Source organism: Schistocerca americana, chromosome 9 (genome assembly GCF_021461395.2).
Source record: "Schistocerca americana isolate TAMUIC-IGC-003095 chromosome 9, iqSchAmer2.1, whole genome shotgun sequence".
NCBI lineage: Eukaryota > Metazoa > Arthropoda > Insecta > Orthoptera > Acrididae > Schistocerca > Schistocerca americana.
Genome location: NC_060127.1, coordinates 180,356,059 through 180,376,879, shown reverse-complemented (window position 1 = coordinate 180,376,879; position 20,821 = coordinate 180,356,059). Strand labels below are relative to the sequence as shown.

At 37.9% G+C, this 20,821-nt stretch overlaps 1 long non-coding RNA gene across 1 annotated transcript; it reads right to left on the bottom strand.

Annotated features, from left to right (window-relative positions):
- Positions 1-517: 517 nt before the first annotated feature.
- On the bottom strand, positions 518-16,060 carry LOC124551021. Its single transcript, XR_006967754.1, has 3 exons — positions 15,745-16,060; positions 15,499-15,655; positions 518-949 (listed from the first exon to the last, which is right to left on the bottom strand). It is a non-coding gene; the product is annotated as an uncharacterized LOC124551021 (long non-coding RNA).
- Between the last annotated feature and the right edge of the window lie 4,761 nt (positions 16,061-20,821).

The window sequence follows — 20,821 nt, the reverse complement described above, 5'->3', positions numbered from 1 at the left end:
TGTCACTGGGGGTAGCACTGAAAGGTAGTTTCATGTAGTGTTAGTGTGTTTGACTTCTGTAACCTGAGATTGATTACTTTTATCAGCCACAAATCTGGCACTTCTTGCACATCATAACAATCAAGTTTATTTAAGGGGAGTGGTCTGTGAATACCAAGGGAAACCTTGAAAAAATTGTCAGTTTTCTAAATAGTGTAACTCAAAGAATAAGATTTGTAAGCCAATATAATGCTTACCATCTTTTGGGAGCATTTTTATGTATGAACCACAGCTTTAGCTCTCACACTTTTTTTAATTTTATTTTTGTTGTAAGTGAAATAAATCATGCTAATTATTTATGCACATCATAGGTACACATTACTCAAAATACAAACAAAGAAGGAGGTTTATGTTTTTCCTGTATATTCTTTACACTATTATCTTTAAAGCAGACTATTGAAGAGATGGTGTTGTCATAAACTGTGGTACAAAAAAGTTTAAAGTAGGATTATCAAAAATTTTGGAAATGAATTCAGCATTTTTATTCAAAAAAGCATTTTATTTTCCGAGTTAAGTCACAAGAGTAGTCTACTTTTTGATTAAGCATGTTTTAAGACAGTATTTCAAAATTTCAGGCCTCTGTCTCTAATAGTTTTTAAAGACGAAGTGTACCAGAACATAATTATAATTTAACTTTTGGGAAATTCAAGTTAAAGTTAAAGCTTGCTTTTTCTGTTAAACCTGCATAGCACTAATACAGCCCAGGTCCATATTCATCTTGTTTCATCTCTTGTTCTTCCTCTCTTCTCTTTTTCTCACTACTTATTCTTGCTTCTTTGGTGGCTTCCATCACTGACTTTTTTGTTCAGAAAGTCTCCTTCGGTCTATGTAGATTACAGCTCTATGCATATTTAGTCTACCAGGCACTCCCATCAGTTCCATAACATTAAGCTTTGACGCCGCGCCATCACTGAAACATAGAACAGCATTTACCACACCTATTTTCAAAGTATTTAGTCCTACTAGAAGAGCTTTTGGTATCCGTTCCCAAACACAATTGTTGAAACAGCAGCAAACTATGACTAAACTCTCTGTATGAATGAAAGATAAGCAACTGTAAAGCTTTCACAGGTTAGCCAACCTAAAGAACTAAAAAGTCATAAAAACGAAACAAATGAGAACAAAACTTTTTTAATAGAGCTGACAGTGTGCTGTGGGGACATTGTGGTGCATGTAGCCACTCTGAAATTGTCTATTTTGGTACTTTCTGTGGTCCTTTTTCTTGTTCAGGAACTTACAGAGAATTTTTTAAGAAAAAAATCAATTTTTGAGAGACTTTGAAGTGATTTTCACTTGCATTTAAGATGTGGTTGACAAGATAAAAGGCAGCAGTCTCAGTGGATTGTTGTGCTCTGAAATCATGCTGACAATATATAATTCCAACTGAAAAATTTTGTTATCTGAGCAAGAAAGAGTTAACTTATAATCTTTGAAAAGCCAAATAGCAGTGCTACAGGTCTATAATGTGACGTTTTTTTCAAGCAACTCTCTTATGAAGAGGAATGACTTTAGATGATTTTAGCAGATGAGGAAAAAATGCCCTCCGACAGTCAAGAATTGCAAATGGTTAATAATGGTGTGAGAATAAAGTTTGTCAACAGTTTTCTTATTATCACCAGGGATCTCATCAATTCCTGTTGAACTGCTATTTTTTAAGGAGCTTATAATTTTTCCTAGCTCACCTTGACTAGCAGGACTGAGGGACATGCATTTTTTTGTCAATATTGAGTTTTGCAAGTACCTGGGATCCTTCAAAACTAATTTACCAACTTTTTCGATCATTAAATCATTTGTGATTGCAGCAAAGAACGGATTGGAACAGACCTGCAACTAAGACTGTTGTTATAGGATAGAGTAATATCCTTGTGAGTTTCCTTCTTCCCAGGAAGTTTCTGCACAGCTGTCCACAATAGCTTAGTCTTGTTTATAGAGTCCCTGATTTGGTTATTTTCTCTTAATTTAGCTTCTTTTACGACTTAGTCCAGAAATAATTTTATTTTTTGACATTCCTTGGAAAGGATTGTTTTTAAAAGTTTAAAAAAGTTCTCTTCCTGTTGCAGGAGACTGATTCCTGCTGCAACCCAGTTGTTTGGTTTGTTTGTGTTTTAGCACTCGAATTTCTTTTTGAGGAAGGCTTTTTGAAAATACTCAGTTTTATTATGAAATGGGAGTACTTGTCATCTGTATTAGATTTACAAAGATCATTAGCCCTTGATTGATTTGATAGCAACTGCAGAAAATATTCTATATTTCCTTTGCTGAAGATCCTCTTATATACAATAGCTTCATCCACAGTTGAAAGGCAGCTGATGGGCACAGTAAGTACCTGTGCCCAATGATCACTACATCCTGTGCTGAGTCTGAGCCGAGTACCTATTTACACTTATTGAACATGCAAACAAAGTTGACACTCGGCACACTGGCTGATGGGAGCGACTGAAAATGGGAAATGCCTTTGCAGTCGCTCCCATCAGCCACCACGTCGAGAGTCAACTTTGTTTTCATGTACAATACACAGACTCTGTCAGACCATTCACAAAGTAAGACATTATTTTTTTATATGTCTTCTGTAGACATCTGTGGTTGATGATATGATTTGTCCCCCCTCAGCACAATCACAATTATCTTCAGTGATTACCACTTTCAACCTTTTCAAATGACCATGTTCAAGCCCAGTTGCTGTGCAGGAGGACCAAATGTTGTCTTCTATAGACATAACTGTTATTGTGTTGGAGAATAAAATAAATAAAAAATTAACTGAAACAATTTTTGATGTCTAGCATAGGCTGTAACGTAAAATTTCATGGCTGGGAACGTTCCAGCCAGTATGCCATGGTCAGATGAATTTCTTGAGGCTTGCTGAGAGCCACTGTGTGCATCAGACCTTTGAAAAAACTACAACTGCCATTCAAGATGTCCTCCACAGATGGGGATGAAATGTTGGGTTTCAACAAGAAATTGATCCGACCACACCATAAGAGCCCAGAATATTTTATTAAGTCTACCATAGGATGTTGAAGATTTTTTGTACAGGCAGACTTTAATCCATTACTGGCCAGTTTTGGCCTTTGACTGTCTTCAAATGCCTGCAATACCAATCAACAGTTAGCTAATACTGGATAACACATTTTATGTACTCCAATGAAAACCAGTTTTATAACAAACTTTTGTGTTTATTAACAATGCTCAGTTTCGATGTTGCAGATAATTTCATAATACTGTTGCCTGCTACAAAATGTCCTTGTATATCACAATCCTTTTCACAAACACAAACTGACAGATGAAAATTATGCTATACCATGAAGTTTCGGGATTGCAATCAGATGATGTTTACTTCTTACCACAATATTTTAGCTGTTAATCATTCAGCCAACATCAGGCGAGTGTTTGGACTGGAAATTGCTAGTTCACATTGTTATGTCTTCCTTTGCATGCTGTGTGGTTCTTTAGTGGATACAGGAGCGCGGAACAGAGGCTGTTCATGAAGAAAAAATTCATACATTAATTTATTCTACATCTAATAGCAAATAGTAAAAATAATACATAATTTTGTTGCTAGAGTGACAGCATCAGTTGCTAACAGCAAAATGGTTCAAATGGCTCTGAGCACTATGGGACTAAACATCTGTGGTCATCAGTCCCCTAGAACTTAGAACTACTTAAACCTAACTAACCTAAGGACATCACACACATCCATGCCCGAGGCAGGATTCGAACCTGCGACCGTAGCAGTCGCGCGGTGCTAACAGCAGCTTTCAATGTAGAAATATATACAGACAGGAAAGGATGATAAATCCGTCACTTTTCAATACAATGTCTATTCAGAAGATGTTGAGCCCCGGCCACTACTAAAGTCTGTACATGTTACTCAGCTGACAAACACATAAAATGGGCAAAATGCATGAATGTTGTACATCCACCACTGGAGCTCCTGAGAGGGGATGCTTGCATCTCACTGGCAGTGGTGTAATCATTCGTGGCAACACCCTTGTGTTGTGGTGGAGGCTGTAAGAAAAAAATGCAATGGCGTAACTGGCAGCGCACATATTTGATAGGGTGACCTACTGGATATAAGTCGATACCGCACACTGCACTTTACACCAAAAATTGGCTCAGAGATACATGCGCAAAGGCAGCTGCTGTACGAGTGACCTCTGTCAAGTTTCGTGCCCTTTTTGAATACTGCTCCATCTAAGGCGCACAGGCACATATGTAATGGTGATATTACATGTGTGATCTCTGTCACAATGAGGGCTAACAGAAATAAAATTCAGATGTCAAATTAATAAAGTTAACTGTCATTAGATATGTCATTAATCATAAAATGTTTTCTTGCTGAAGAAATTTACAAAAGAACACCTGGTCCCACACCATCCAGTCGAAAGCTGCCATCACAATTAATCATATCTTTTATGTGATTGCAGTCTTTCTTGGTGTATTCCAATGATGAATTCTTCTCAGGTTATCAGCTGAGTGGTGATATTGTCTTGTCACAATGTTTCAACGAGTTTCGTACCCATCTGGCAAAGATGATGGGTACGAAACTCATTTAAATGTTGCAACAAGATGAAGCCACCTATCAGCTGATAACCTGCGAATTCATCAATTGGATCTTTAGTCAAACATACTTTCATGACTCCATAATAACTGAATCCCAGCAAGGTCCTGTCAAAACCAAAATTTCTGTGTGAGGTGGATGTGATGCAACCTGTACTGTGCTCCAGGACAATTTATTGTCATTGCACACACACTGCCCATTTTGGGACACATGTTCAGAGGACCTTTTTCTTTCAGTGAGGACCTTTTTCTTTCAGTGAACACTTATTTACTAATATTACTTTTAAACACCCATGGAACAGTTTCCCACCTCAAGTTCTCAAAGTATGTGGCAGCATGTTGAACCATATTTGCCCATTTATATGAGGACTATTCTCAGTCACTAATAGTTTTCACCTCTGCTTGACGTAGTTAGCCTCATTTTTGGTGTCATAATTATTTGTATCACTGTGCTTGCTTACTTTGTTTCTACTATTCACACAAAATGTGAAACATTTATACAAATACAAGGAATACATTGTTAAATATTTGCATCGGACAAAGGATTCACAAGACGACTCTAGTCAATGCATTACCCTAACTGCTTGTTCCTGTAATATCAATACTCTATTCAGTTGTAGATCTGCCGCTTAGGCCCAAAGCTCGATACCATAATAAAGAAATGGATAAATTATTCCGTAGTACATGATTTTTAAGTTCTGCCTTGGAGCAAATTTTGACAACTGGCTTACCAGATACAAATAATACAGCTAAAGCCACAGTGTAACTGTAAATTCCTAATAACTGAAACTCTGACTGCTTTTCCTAAATCGCCTCTCTGAAACTGTAATTATTCAAAGTACTTTCTTTCACTGTGAGTCACATATGCAGCAAAAACAATTCTCTTTATGTAAATAGGAGTGACTAATTTTACAACTTACCTGACTAGGAATAGAATGAATATGAAGAATTCCCCACATGCCAACATTGCTATTAGATTAGATTAGAGATTAGGTTAGTACTTGTTCCATAGGTCATGAATACGACACTTTGTAATGATGTCGAATGGGTCAGGTTAATAAAAGGTGTCTATACAAGATATATTACATGACACTCAATTTTTTGTTGGGGGTTGGGAAATTACCCACTTACTATATCCAAAAATTCCTCTAATGAGTAGAAGGAGTTGCCATTAAGAAATTCTTTTAATTTCCTTTTAAATGCTATATGGCTATCTGTCAGACTTTTGATGCTATTAGGTAAGTGATCAAAGACTTTTGTGGCAGCATAATTTACCCCCTTCTGAGCCAAAGTTAGATTTAAACTTGAGTAGTGAAGATCATCCTTTCTCCTAGTGTTGTAGGCATGTACACTACTATTACTTTGGAATTCGTTTGGATTGTTAATAACAAATTTCATCAGTGAATATATATATATTGTGTGGCTACAGTGAAGATTTCTAGCTCTTTAAATAAGCGTCTGCAGGATGATCTTGGATGAGGTCCAGCAATTATTCTGATTACACGCTTTTGTGCAATGAACACTCTTACTCAATGATGAGTTACCCCAGAATATGATGCCATACGAAAGCAGAGAGTGAAAATAGGTGTGGTAAGCTAATTTACTCAGATGTATATTGCCAAAATTTGCAATGACCCTAATAGCATTAAGTAGCTCAACTCAAACGTTTCAGCAGATCCTCAGTGTGTTTTTTTCCAGTTGAACCTCTCACAATGCATGCACCTAAAAATTTTGAATATTCTACCTTAGCTACCGATTTCTGATCGAAGTCTATATTTATTAATAGTGTCATTCCATTTACTGTGTGGAACTGTATATACTGTGTTTTGTCAAAGTTTAATGAGAGCCCATTTGCAGAGAAACACTTAATGATTTTCTGAAAAACATCGTTTACAATTTCACCAGTTAATTCTTGTCTGTTGGGTGCGATAATTATACTTGTATCATCGGCATATCACTTATCAGCATTATCACTTGATATAACTATAAGGCCCCGACAAAATAAAATAAAATAGAATACCTTATGGACAGATGGACACAGTTTGATAGGGTTTTTGGAGTTTGCAGTTAAAAAACATGCTACAACGTATTTCCAGTATACCATCAAACCTCATACCACAAAAACTAGTACATGTCTAGGAAATTGCAGCTCTGGGGAAGTACTGAATTCTTTATTTAGAAGATCTACATTTCTCTTCAAACCCTTTTAAATATTCCACAAATGGCCTGCTTGCCATTTCACCTCGTGAAAGTCTGCACAGGCTTCCTAGCACATCTTCATAGGGAAGTTTCACACATAACAACTCTATAAAGCCATACTGAATGCCCCAGTGCAAACTTGAAGAAATCAGTGTTCTTCTTTGGTGTTTTTGTGGATAACAAGAGGTAATCTTTACTTCTCAACAAATTGTAGCCTTTTGGAGGAAAAGTGTTTATTTCCCATTATGCCATACTAGATGAGTTTTCCTGGTTTCCTCAAGAAGCTAAGGCAAATGGTAGGTTGGTTCCTTTGATCAGGGCATGGCCACCTTTTGACTCTGCCTTCACCTAATCCTAAACAGCTTTGTTAATTTTTATATATGTTTATATTATTTCTGTATCATATCCAGCATGTTGAATACTGTTGTGCTGAATGGTCTATGGACAAATAAACATATAAATAAATAAATAAATACAACAAGTACTGCCAACAGCACATTTCACCTTTAGGACAAATCTTATAGTTTCATTTGACCATTTGTGGGAATTTGATGCAGAGACTTTCCGTTAACATTAGATGTGGATGAAGAAACAATTTTAGCTTCCTCTCACAGGTAGTGTTCTCATCTGCCTTCCTCCTTATCTACGCGCAGAAATAAGAATGCTTTATGTCACATTTTATGCTATATTTACTACAACACAGATCTGACCTGTGAATTTTCTGAATAACAATTAAGTGACATTCTGTGAATACTTACTTCTACTTTAAGCTTTTTGTAACCGCAAGTTTACAATAACATCTTCAGTTCTATTGAATGTCTTATTTTGCATTTAGTAAGTTTCATCAGTAGCTCTCCAGTGGCTGTAAAAATGTAGCAAAAGGACCTTATTATTTAATAAATTGAAACATTCAAATGGAAGTTACATCTGAAGCATTTTTCAGTAACCATTTTAATAACATTTCATAGCCAATAAAATATCTGTGTATCAGTTCACCTCAAAATTAAATTAACATGACAGTTCAATAACTGAGTTGCACACAGCTATAAAACTAATGTTGTAGTTTGCATACTTTTGCAGCAAAATTGCACTGACAGATCTAAGGCTTACATCATAGAAAAGGCCTACTTGTTGAAATCATAAACTTGTAGTCTTTTGAATATAACAAATGTTTTATTGCCAACATTACTCAGAGACAAATTCTTAATACCCATGTTGTTGACAGAATGCTTGTGAAGACAGTTGTGATAATCAAGAGATTGTAACTGATACATCATCTAAACAGGAACCATGTTCACAAATTACAATATAGCAAGTCCACATGATGTTGCAAAAAACGAAGCAGATAACTGCTTAGCAGAAGTAAAGAAATTTTTCTATGAGTAACAAACACCACAATACAATCGTTGCAACAATACCACATAGTGAGACCTTAACTTTTCCCGGCGAATCGAATGTTCAAATAACTTTTGGGTTTGCTGCCGGGTGACATCATCGAACACCGCCGATATTTCGACAGGAGCACACCCTGCCATTCTCAAGGCACAAATGCAAGGAAGAAAAAATGTGCAAGCAAATTTAATACCTTGGTTCACAGAGGAGAACCAAGGAAGACACCAAACACAGAACAAGTGTCAACACAACCAAAAATAACCAACATCAGAAATATCGATAGTTACTATTAATCAACAGGTGAGATAGCACTAATTCTGTCCCTCTGTTCTCTGATGAGAGACAGCCAGATTCCAAGCAGCATTTACACAAAATCCACCATCTCTGCTGTTAATAAGGTTGCTTGATAGTCTGATTTCAACAGCTTCCTTAATAACACTATCCCAATAGCTGGATGTGCAAGCCAGAATCTCCGTGTTGTTGTATTCCATAGGATGACCGGTGTCAAGGCAATAGCGGATTTGCTCGGCTGTTGTATGCGTGTGTGACGCTTATGTTCAACACACCGGTCATCCACAGCCCTGATTGTCTGACCAATATATGACATGCCACAACTGCAAGGAATACAATAGACCCCAGCCTTACGCAAACCAAGATCATCTTTTACGGACGCCAACAGGGGCTTAATCTTAGAAGGTGGTCCAAAAACACATTTCACATCATACTTCCGCAAAAATAGGGCCAACAGGATTGGATTTTTCACTCCGCAGCGGAGCGCCAGGAAGTTTCATATCAGCACACACTACACTGCAGAGTGAAAATCTCATTCTGGAAACATCCCCCAGGCTGTGGCTAAGCCACGTCTCCGCAATATCCTTTCTTTCAGGAGTGCAGTTCTGCAAGGTTCGCAGGAGAGCTTCTGTAAAGTTTGGAAGGTAGGAGACGAGGTACTGGCAGAAGTAAAGCTGTAGGGCGGGGCGTGAGTCATGCTTGGGTCGCTCAGTTGGTAGAGCACTTGCCCGTGAAAAGCAAAGGTCCCGAGTTCGAGTCTCGGTTCGGCACACAGTTTTAATCTGCCAGGAAGTTTCAGATATGTTCTTTGTTAGGAAAATGTAGCTTTCTTGATATAGGCAAACTGGAAAGATGCCAGCATACCAGGCATGGAATGCATCTGAATTATGAAGGAAAGAACTTTATTTGTAAGATGATAAATGAAATCATTGCAAGCAGAGAGAAGGCAAACAGTGTAATTCCATCTACAGGACTGACATCAACACTGGCAGAAACAGTACAAGAAGCAGCTAAAGAATCTAATAAATCAAACAGGACACCTCCTTCACTTACCCCCTCCTATGCGGAAGTGGTTTCTGTGCAGAAATATGATGAAGAGGCATCATCAAGGGGGGCAATGGAAAGAATACCACAAAACAAACCAGGTAGGACGGCAAAAGCAAAGTTTCCTACAATTACTGCAGCAACAGCAATGACTCCAACAGCTCCATCATCGAGAAACGGAACAACAACAGCACTGGCACCCAGAGCATCAGCCACAATAAAGTAAGGCCGAGGCGGCCTACCACAGAGGAGGAGGATTTTTTCCTATCCCCCCTAAAAAAAGATCAGACTTAACAACTTCAGTTGAAGTTCTGACATACAGCAGTGCTATAAATAAATCCAAACATTCAGCTGTAATTGACAAAACATGCCAGAATTTTATCATGGAAATGCACTGATTGGTGTGAAACGTCTACAGAGACGTCTACAGACGTTAAAGTAACCTCTGGCGTGCCACAGGGGAGTGTTGTGAGACCACTGCTTTTCACAATATATATAAATGACCTAGTAGATAGTGTCGGAAGTTCCATGCGGCTTTTCGCGGATGATGCTGTAGTATACAGAGAAGTTGCAGCATTAGAAAATTGTTGCGAAATGCAGGAAGATCTGCAGCGGATAGGCACTTGGTGCAGGGAGTGGCAACTGACCCTTAACATAGACAAATGTAATGTACTGCGAATACATAGAAAGAAGGATCCTTTATTGTATGATTATATGGTAGCGGAACAAACACTGGTAGCAGTTACTTCTGTAAAATATCTGGGAGTATGCGTGCAGAACGATTTGAAGTGGAATGATCATATAAAATTAACTGTTGGTAAGGTGGATACCATGTTGAGATTCATTGGGAGAGTCCTTAGAAAATGTAGTCCATCAACAAAGGAGGTGGCTTACAAAACACTCGTTCGACCTATACTTGAGTATTGCTCATCAGTGTGGGATCCGTACCAGACCGGGTTGACGGAGGAGATGGAGAAGATCCAAAGAAGAGCGGTGCGTTTCGTCACAGGGTTATTTGGTAAGCATGATAGTGTTACGGAGATGTTTAGCAAACGCAAGTGGCAGACTCTACAAGAGAGGCGCTCTGCATCGCGGTGTAGCTTGCTCGCCAGGTTTAGAGAGGGTGCGTTTCTGGATGAGGTATCGAATATATTGCTTCCCCCTACTTACGAGGAGCGGCTAGAAAAAAACCGGACTGATGCTGGAAAAAACATTTATTTACAATTATTTTCAATTTCATGTTATCTCCTTCAATGTACTCTCCTCCTCTGTCTCTACACCGCACCATACGAATTTTCCACTGTTCATAGCAATGCTGCAGATCATTTTCGGTAAGTCCATACATTACTTCCGTCGCTTTTTCTTTTACTGCTTCAACAGTCTCAAATCTAGTTCCTTTCAAAGCTGACTTGACTTTAGGGAAAAGAAAAAAGTCACAGGGGGCCAAATCAGGTGAGTAGGGTGGATGATCTAAGATGGGAATGTTGTGTTTTGCCAAAAACGTCTTCACTGACAACGCACTGTGAGCTGGGGCATTGTCTTGGTGAAGGATCCATGACTTTTTTCTCCACAAATCGTTCCGTTTTCTCCGTACTCGCTCACGTAGGGTAGCCAGGACGCTAATGTAGTAATGCTGATTCACTGTTTGTCCCTCTGGTACCCAATCAACGTGCACAATCCCTTTGATGTCAAAAAAAAAAAAAAACAATCATCATTGCCTTGAATTTCGATTTTGACATTCGTGCTTTTTTTTGTCGTGGAGAACCAGGAGTTTTCCAATGCATCGATTTTGTAAGAAGGTGGGATCACTTTCAATGTTTTCCAGGATGTCAGAACAAATCATTCTTCGGCGTTCCTTCTGTTCAATTGTGAGACACTTTGGAACCATTTTTGAACACACTTTGTTCATATTGAAACTTTCATGAAGAATCTGCCTAACACTTTCCTTGTCAACTCCTGTTAACTCAGACACTGCTCTGATTGTTAAACGGCGATCTTGTCGAACAAGTTTACCGATTTTTTCAATGTTTGCATCAGTTTTTGCTGACAATGGTCTGCCAGTGCGAGTGTCATCACTGGTGTCTTCGCGGCCATCTTTAAATCGTTTAAACCACTCAAACACTTGTGTTCGCGATAAACAATCATCGTCGTACACTTGTTGTAACATTAAAAACGTTTCACTTGCAGATTTTCCTAGTTTGAAACAAAATTTGATGTTAACACGCTGTTCTTTCTGTACACTCAACATTTTCCGACGCACAGACAAAACGTCAACTACTTAAAACAGACGCCACGGGCAGACTGAGTGCAGGAGGCAGATGAAACTCGAGCAGTAGGCGGAGCGAGAGTCACGTGCCAGGCTACGCAACTTTCAGCCTTATTGCATTCGTTTTATTGTTTCACCAGTACTAGTCCGGTTTTTTTCTAGCCACACCTCGTATACCTCCCGAGGAGATCACGAATGTAAAATTAGAGAGATTAGAGTGCGCACGGAGGCTTTCAGACAGTCGTTATTCCCGCGAACCATACGCGACTGGAACAGGAAAGGAAGGTAATGACAGTGGCACGTAAAGTGCCCTCCGCCACACACCGTTGGGTGGCTTGGGGGGTATACATGTAGATGTAGAAACAAGACTCTACCCCAAAAATCTATTTTTCATAATGTACAGGGATTCAGGAGTAAGTTGTATGAGCTAGAACTTTTAACAAGTATCAACAGTGAGGTGTCAGATGCCCAAATATTGTGTATTACTGAATACTACATGAAGTTGCTCAAAATAGACCCAGTTGTGGTACCACAATTCAAACTAGTGCATCACTTCTCAAGTAAAGTCTTCAGAGCTGGAGGAAGCTGCATATTTGTAAAAAAACAGTGTTGCAGCTTCACACCTGGGTATAGAAAAAGATGTAGAATTGTTAGGTGTTGAAAATCAAAGATATCAGTGTGATGTAATATCAGTTTGTAGATCTCCTTAAGGCAGCTTGTGCTCCTTTTATAGAAATTTGACATCAGCATTAGAAAAAATAGTAAAAAAGAAACTGTCAAGGGTCTAATCTGTGGTGATTTTAATATTAATTTCCTTACAGAAGGTGATGATCACAGTAATTTTAAACATTTCATGCACTGTTACAACCTTGTTATGAAGTGTAGATCCCCAACCAGGGTAACAAACCAAAGTGTATGTGCTCTTGACAAAGTCGTCAGCAACACAGATAGTTTGTTAGATTTGTAAATCCAGGATGTTCTGACCTTTATGGACTGATCATACAACCAGTCGTTCTGGGAAGTGAACCTCAACCCAACAAAATGATACTACAAAGCAGAAATTTTTTGTACCATACAGAGAGAGAACACAGAGATTGTATACCACTCTCAAACAGAAGACGAAAAATTTGAAACCTTTTTAAACATTTTCTGTTACTATTTCAATTGTCATTTCCCTTCAAAAACAAAAACATATTTGTAACAACAAAGTATCCTCCAACTGGATTACAACGCAGGTGTTATAACCTCAGCAATAGTGAAGAGAGAGCTTTTCTCCTTCAGAAAAGACGGTACTTGGCAAAAGTGAACAATTTAAGTAGTACTTCACTGCATACAAAAGAATATTTAGAAATGCGGCGAATGTTACAAAAAAACCCTACACAATGACACCTTTCTGAAGTCTTCATATAAAAAAAGCAAATCCATGCGGCAAATAATTCACACAAGGATGGGTAGGAATAGGAACAGTGTTCATAACTTTAAACTTAAAGCAAATGCAACAATGGTAAGTGACCAAGACGAAGTAGCTCAGGAAATTAACTAATACTATATTGAAACTGTAGAAGTAGTAACAGAATATCTAAAAAGTAATTGCTCCTCTCAAATAGTCCTTAGTACCTTTGACCACACAATGTTTTTATCACCAACATTGGGACCAGAGATAGAAATGATAATTCAGCAAAATAGTAAAATAAAGGAAAAAATCACCAGCAGGAGAAGACATGATCCCTTGCTTCCTTCTCCACCACTGCAGCCATCTTATTAGTAAGCCACTGTCTCATGTAATAAATGCTTCATTTTCAGATGCAGTATTACCAAGAAAACTTAAAACAGCAAAAGTCATACCCATACATAAAAAGGGATATAAAGAAGATCCTAGCTACTACTGTTCAGTTGCAGTGCTGTGTATATTCAGCAAAATATTTGAATTGCAATGGTCGCCAGACTAAAATCATTTATTAGAAAAAACAACAGGCTTTTCTCCGCTCAGTATGATTTCCAAGAAAATAAAACCACTACTGATGCAATATATGAATTTCTTGATGCTACTCTACATCTTGCTGACAAGAAATGCCCAGCTATAGTTGTCTTTCATGACCTCACAAATGCTTTTAACATGATAAATCACAATATACTTTTTCATAAGATGGATTCTTATGGGATAAGGGGAACTACTCACGGCTGGCTCAGAAGCTATGTGAAAGACCGAGCGCAGTATGCTGCTATACATAAATTCATTCAATCAGGAATCCTCAATGGGGTGCACTCATCTACAAAAGTGGTGTGCCACAGTACTCTGTTCTAAGTCCCTTGTTATTTCTACTTTATATAAATGACCTCCTTTCCACCCTATCCACTAGCGAGACATTTCTCTTTGCTGATGATACTAATTTCCTTATATCAAATACAGATGAATATCTTCAGTCAGCAGTTAATAGAAATACAAACCAACTAGACCCGTGGCTTGCATAAAATAGACTACTCCTAAATCCAAAAAAGACAGAATGTCTAACTGTCCGTAGCATTCAGAACAAAGCTCCCCAATTTCCAACAGTAACACTAAGTGGCAGCAATCTAGAATTTGTCAGTGAAACAAAATTCTTTGAGACTGACATCACTGATACATTCACATGGAAAAGCCACATTAATATGATTAGTTTCAGGCTAAACAGTTTGTTTTATGCTCCACTCAGTGAGGGATGAACAAACTGCCAACACATCGACATGTGTGTATTGTGCTCTTTTCCATTCCGTACTATGCTATGGAATTATTGTTTGGGGTCATAGTATCAAAACAAGGAAATTATTTGTAATTGAAAAAACAGCACAAAGCAATCAGAATAATTCTGTACAAAAAGTGAAGAGAAACATGCAAAACACTGTTTAAAAAATGAAATGTAAGCCTACTGCCTCCCCCTAGCCAATATATATTGAACTTGCTCTGTTTTATTGAATACAACATCAACAGATTGCATAGGAATCTGGACAGACACCATCATGACACAAGGTCAAAAAACAAAAATGCTTCAAACAAGTTCCTCATTTACTGAACTGTAGCCTATAGCAATAGTGTTAAGTGTATAGGAACCAAACTCCATAACCATCTCTCGAAAGAAGTTGAAAGTATTCAAAAATCAACAAAATTAAAAAAAAAAAAATCTTAAGAGCACCCCTAACAAAGCATTCCTTTTACGGCATACAATTCTTTCTTGAACGTGATCTATCACAAATTATATATATTTATTACGTTTCAGAATCAGACTGTTTCATTAAAAATAACATATTGTCCAGTAAAGATCTTTTGCTGTATTGATTATGACCAGCATTATTATTTGAACTTATTCTGGTATTATTATGAATAAATATGCAATATACCTTCAGCCAGGTGAACAGTATTGGAAAAAGTGCTATGTCTATGTATGTTCACATATAGGCCTAAATAGCTTTGTCTTGTCCCTTATCATATTGAATGATTGAGTGGATCAATAAATATACAAATACTTAGCGTTCAGAATTTCAATCTAAGCTCGCTTCGCTAGTCATTAATGTGGTACTTATCCTGTCAAAAACTAACCACGCCTTACGCTACTGGTGTGACTAATAAAAGATCGCAACAGTTAATAGTTTACACACAACATCATACATCTGAATGATCACCTTATTTTTCTATCCTGAACATAAAAACAGAAAAATATAAATAAATTGCTCACCTTCGTTACTGCCTGCTTCGGTCCTTGCTATTTGGTTATTTCCCATTAGAAGTGCACGTATTTGGAACGTTGACTTTCGAAGAAATTGCACTACACTTTATAACAGCTTCCTTCCATCAGCTTTCTTCATCTCGTGTTGTGAACAGTCAAAGTGAAGCTTCAACAAATCATATGAAGCTATAACGTACAGAAAAATACGGGTATCGTAGCTGTAATTACGAGTACATTACCCGATTAATTACTTACCCCAAACACTTGAAATGTACAGCTGGTTACCAGCTGTCATTCCCACAGTTTTGTGAACCTGTTGCCCTCCCAATCTACGGTGCCTGCTCTCTCTCTCTCTCTCTCCGAATTGCTAATACAATCCGGTGCACCAATGCACCTCATTTCAAAGTTTTCGACGCCAGAAATTCACTCTCACCGGCGATAAATATAAACAAACACTACCTCTTGCAACAAGACCCAAAATAAATACTCAGTACTGTCGTATATCATCATGATCACGCCGGCGTGGCCTCACCCATCATTGATTTTCAAATGCATGAGATGATACTGGCTGAAGCCCTGGGAGAAGTAGAGAGCGTTCTATACAGTGCCTCTAGTGAGGACGTGGTACAGCTGCCATCTGTCGGTGCACGAGTGTGCTAATTGTATGGTCCGCCGTATGGGAGCACCAACCACGAGAAGTTGATTTTATTTCCAATTACAAGTTTAGCACGAAAAATTTGGAAGTAACAACTATTTCCATAGGTACATCAACTAATAATTTTTAATTTGCCAAAAAAAAATTGCATATGTGTTCCTGGGTTTAAACTTTTAATCACAAGATTATTTCCTACCCAATATCGTATGTGGTAACATACTTTATATATTGCGCAGCTGTGATCGTCACAACCATGCATGATGCATGCTTCCTATGCACCACTTGCACTCCCAACACAAATGCACTACCCTTGAATGATGCAATGGAATGCATAATCAAAAGTATCAAAGTCAATTACAAAATAATTTTTTGAGGGTGCGATCACTCACGAGTGATAAGCCCCGCAAGACTGATGATAGGCAAGGGAAAACAATCGCTTGCCCGCAAACTGGGATCAGTCCTGTTCGTCAGTCCGCCTGATGCGTGGCGCTTAGAAAGGCAAGATTACAAATACTGTGAACAGCTTCAAGTAAATACAGCAAAACAGATGCATGTCGGTTTATCTTCAGTAATTGTCATTCTGGATACATGTGAAAAAAAATCTGAATTAGGAGCAGTGGGAAAACTCACACCACATTTGCAAATCACCTGCAGAATCACTCAGCGCCGGATTAGCTACATAGTTAGAATTAGCAAATACTGCAGGGCGTAAAAAAAATAATAATAATAATTCAAATCAAAGATGAATGATACCTTACCTACCGTCCAATGGAAAGACGGTGGTGTCCAAATCGACAGTGAGAAGTAACAATTCCAGATCATCTCTAACCATGAGCGCTGGCCAGACAACACATTATGTGTCGTAAGTTTACTACACTGCAAAACCTGTAGGGGAATTCCCTAATGTTGACCGAGCAGGTCGTAATAATCCTTTCCATTAGAATAGGGTTATATTTATTACCAATAAGAAAATAATTAATGGATACCGTATATATTTTTGTAAGTCTATTATCACAGTCGTTCATTCTTTCTATAATCAATTTACTTTTCTTATAGTACTTTTGATACGAACTGTCTAGAATGAAGCTTGTTTTCTTGTTGGAGAACTGTTGTATAACGTGTTCTTGTTTAGCGGTTCCTGCGTTTCTAGTGACTGCGTAATTTGCAGACAGGAAAACGAGCAGTACTGAAGAATAAGGTAAACATATTTGTTTCATTGGTATAAACTACCAAGTTAAAAGAAACAAAGTACGTTATATGTGCAACGATATTACAATGTAGATATCAGCTATCGGTGTTTGATATGATAATAAAATGTTATCGCTATTGTCATTTGCTTCTGAGTACAGTAGAGATTTATGTGCCACAAAATGGTTCAAATGGCTCTGAGCACTATGGGACTTAACTTCTGAGGTCATCAGTCCCCTAGAACTTAGAACTACTTAAACTTAACTAACTGAAGGACATCACACACATCCATGCCCGAGGCAGGGTTCGAACCTGCGACGGTAGCGGTCGCGCGGTTCCAGACTGTAGCGCCTAGAACCGCTCGGCCACCCCGGCCGGCTTATGTGCCACAGAGACACCATGGATGGGACTGAATTTTTGAAAGCAGTGGTGTTATGACAGGGTGCCAGTTTCTCGCTGTGCAGCCATGGTGGAGCCCCGTGTGTGAGAATGTGTCGAAAATAAGTTCTCGTAAGGCACGAAATCACTAAAAATGAGTTTACCATGCAGCTCCGTAGCATAATGATTAAGGCTCTAGGCTCGAAAACTGTAGGTCTTGTTGTATTTTTTTAAATAATACTATCAGTCTTTATTTTCGGTTACTTTGTTTTTAAATGTAATTATTTCCTTATAGTTAACTTATGATATGTGAATACATTGTTTGAATCATTGATTCATTTTATCATTCTGCACAAATTTTGTCCCATAGTTCTAGAGTTCTTTCCACAAAATTTCAATAGTTCTGCAGAATGTAACGAAGAAAACAAAAGTACTCGAAAAAATTTTCGTATCGAAAACATTCTTTGTCAATTTCCGCATAATGTAAATAAGTACAAGAGTTCTGAGCACAGTTCTGAACAGAGCTCCAAGAGTTATATCGAAAATCCAAGTAACATTTTTTTGTGTAGCTAATAGTTTACGACATAATTGCAATTTAAGGAGAAAATATTTTCACTTACTGTGAAGTTGGCACCGTTTTTTTCAGAAATATATATTTTTTCAGTGTTCTTGATAGATATGCCATAGTTCTAGAGTTCTTTGTACAAGATTGCAATAGTTCTGCAGAATTTAGCGAAGAAAACAACAATACTCGAAAAAATTTTCATATCGAAAACATTCTTTGTCAATTTTCGCAAAAAGTAAATTCGTACAACAGTTCGGAACAGAACACCAAGAGCTCTATCGAAAATCCTAATAACAGCTTTTTGTGGCGATAATAGTTTACACGGTAACTGCTTTGATGTTAGACCCACTGTCTCAATAGAAAAACATAAATTCGTACAACAATTTTGATGAACAGTTCTGGATAACACCCCAAGACTTCTATCGATAATCATAATAACATTTTTTGTGGTTATAATAGTTTGTAAGATAATTAATTAACTGTGGGGCTCAGTTACTCTACAAAAAAATTATTTCTATTCGTACGTTCTGATGACAGCTCTGGATAGCATTCTAAGAGTTCTCTCGAAAATACTAGTAACATATTCTGTGCAGGTAATTGTTTACGTTGTAAGTGCATTTAATAATGAATGCTTATGAGCATTTCCCGTGAAGTTTGCACCGCTTTTACGAGAAATATACATGTTTTTCATAGTTCTTGATATGTATGAAATAGTTCTAGATTTCCCTGCTCAAAACACGAATAGTTTTGCAGAATTTCCGGAAGAAAACAATAACTCGTCAAAATTTTGGTACAGTAAAAAATTATTTGTCAGTTTGGAAAAAATAAATTTGTATAACAGTTCTGTTGGCAGTTCTGGGTAGCACCCGAAGAAATGTATTGAAAATGATAAGAACATTTTTGTGGCGATAATAGTTTATACGACAATTGTTTTAATCTAATATTCACTTTCTCTACGAAAACAAAATTCGTAGAATAGTTCTGATGACAGTTCTGAATAGCACCCACAGAGTTCTACCAAAAACTATAATAACATTATTTGTGACGATGATATTATATGAGATAATTAATGTGGACTCACTTTTGTCATGTAAACGTAATAAAATCGTACAAAAGGTCTGATGGCATTTCTTAATAGGACCCTAAGAGTTTTACCGAAAACTGTAGTAAAATTTTTTGTGGGGATAACAGTTAATGAGATAATATCATTTACGAGAGACCCACTTGGTCTACATTGTAATAAATTGGCACAACCCTTTTGCTGACAGTTCTGGATAGCACCGAAAGAGTTCTTTTAAAAAAACCTCATAACTTTTTTTATGGTGCCAGTAGATTATGAAATAGATGGTGTGTTCACTCTGCAGTGGGTGTGCGCCGATGTGAAAATGGCAGATAAAAACTGTGTGCCGGACCAGGTCTCTAACCCCAGGCTGTGACGAAGGAATATCGTCACAATATCCTTTCTTCCAGGAGTGCTACTTCTGCAATTTTCGTAGGACAACTTCTGCGAAATTGGGAACGCAGAAGATGAGGTACTGCTGGAAGTACAGCTATGAGGACGGATCGTAAATTCTCACTTTTATTTTGGAATTATGTGAGACATAAACAATGTTACATTGTGCAGTGCAGTACACAAGAAGCTCTTTTGTCCAGACTAGGTGGGACCGGAAAAAATCCGGATAACCGAAAATCCGGATATATATTCTACTAAATACAAAAAGTCTAAATGTTCAGCACTGTACAAATGCCGGTACACCTTCTTAAGCCTGACTGTAGTAACTGTAGGTGGAAGCGTGGGACGTGCACGCTTAGATGATTCAAAGAGAGAAGGCTCGTCAGTGCTAAACAAACAGATTCCTGAGAGAGCAGATACATTCACACGCGCCGCTAACCAGATGGCGTCACACATGTCGAGAAGCGCACCAGAGGTACAATGAGCTGTGGTGGAGTGCTGTTGGCGAGGTTACTATGCAACTTACTTGATGGGCACCAATACACCGTTATATTAATGTACAATACTTGAGAAACAATGTCATTCACACACTCTGAGATCCTTAATCACTCAGTACTAGACTAAATTACAGGCCTAGTGATAAGCAGCCTATGTGCCTCACTGACTACATACCTTCGTGTTATAAGAAAAGAAAAGAAAAATACCAAGGGACACAAAATATGAATCCGGATAAACCGGAAATCCGGATTAGTGAGGACCAAATAAACGAGGTTCTTGTTTACAAATTTCGAACTCCTTATTAACGTTAATACTGTATCTCCTCAACATAATAACACCTCTATCAGTCATGTACTGAATTAGGATTTAAACATAGTACTTAGTTCGTCTGTACAATATATTCATTTAAATATACACTCCTGGAAATTGAAATAAGAACACCGTGAATTCATTGTCCCAGGAAGGGGAAACTTTATTGACACATTCCTGGGGTCAGATACATCACATGATCACACTGACAGAACCACAGCCACATAGACACAGGCAACAGAGCATGCACAATGTCGGCACTAGTACAGTGTATATCCACCTTTCG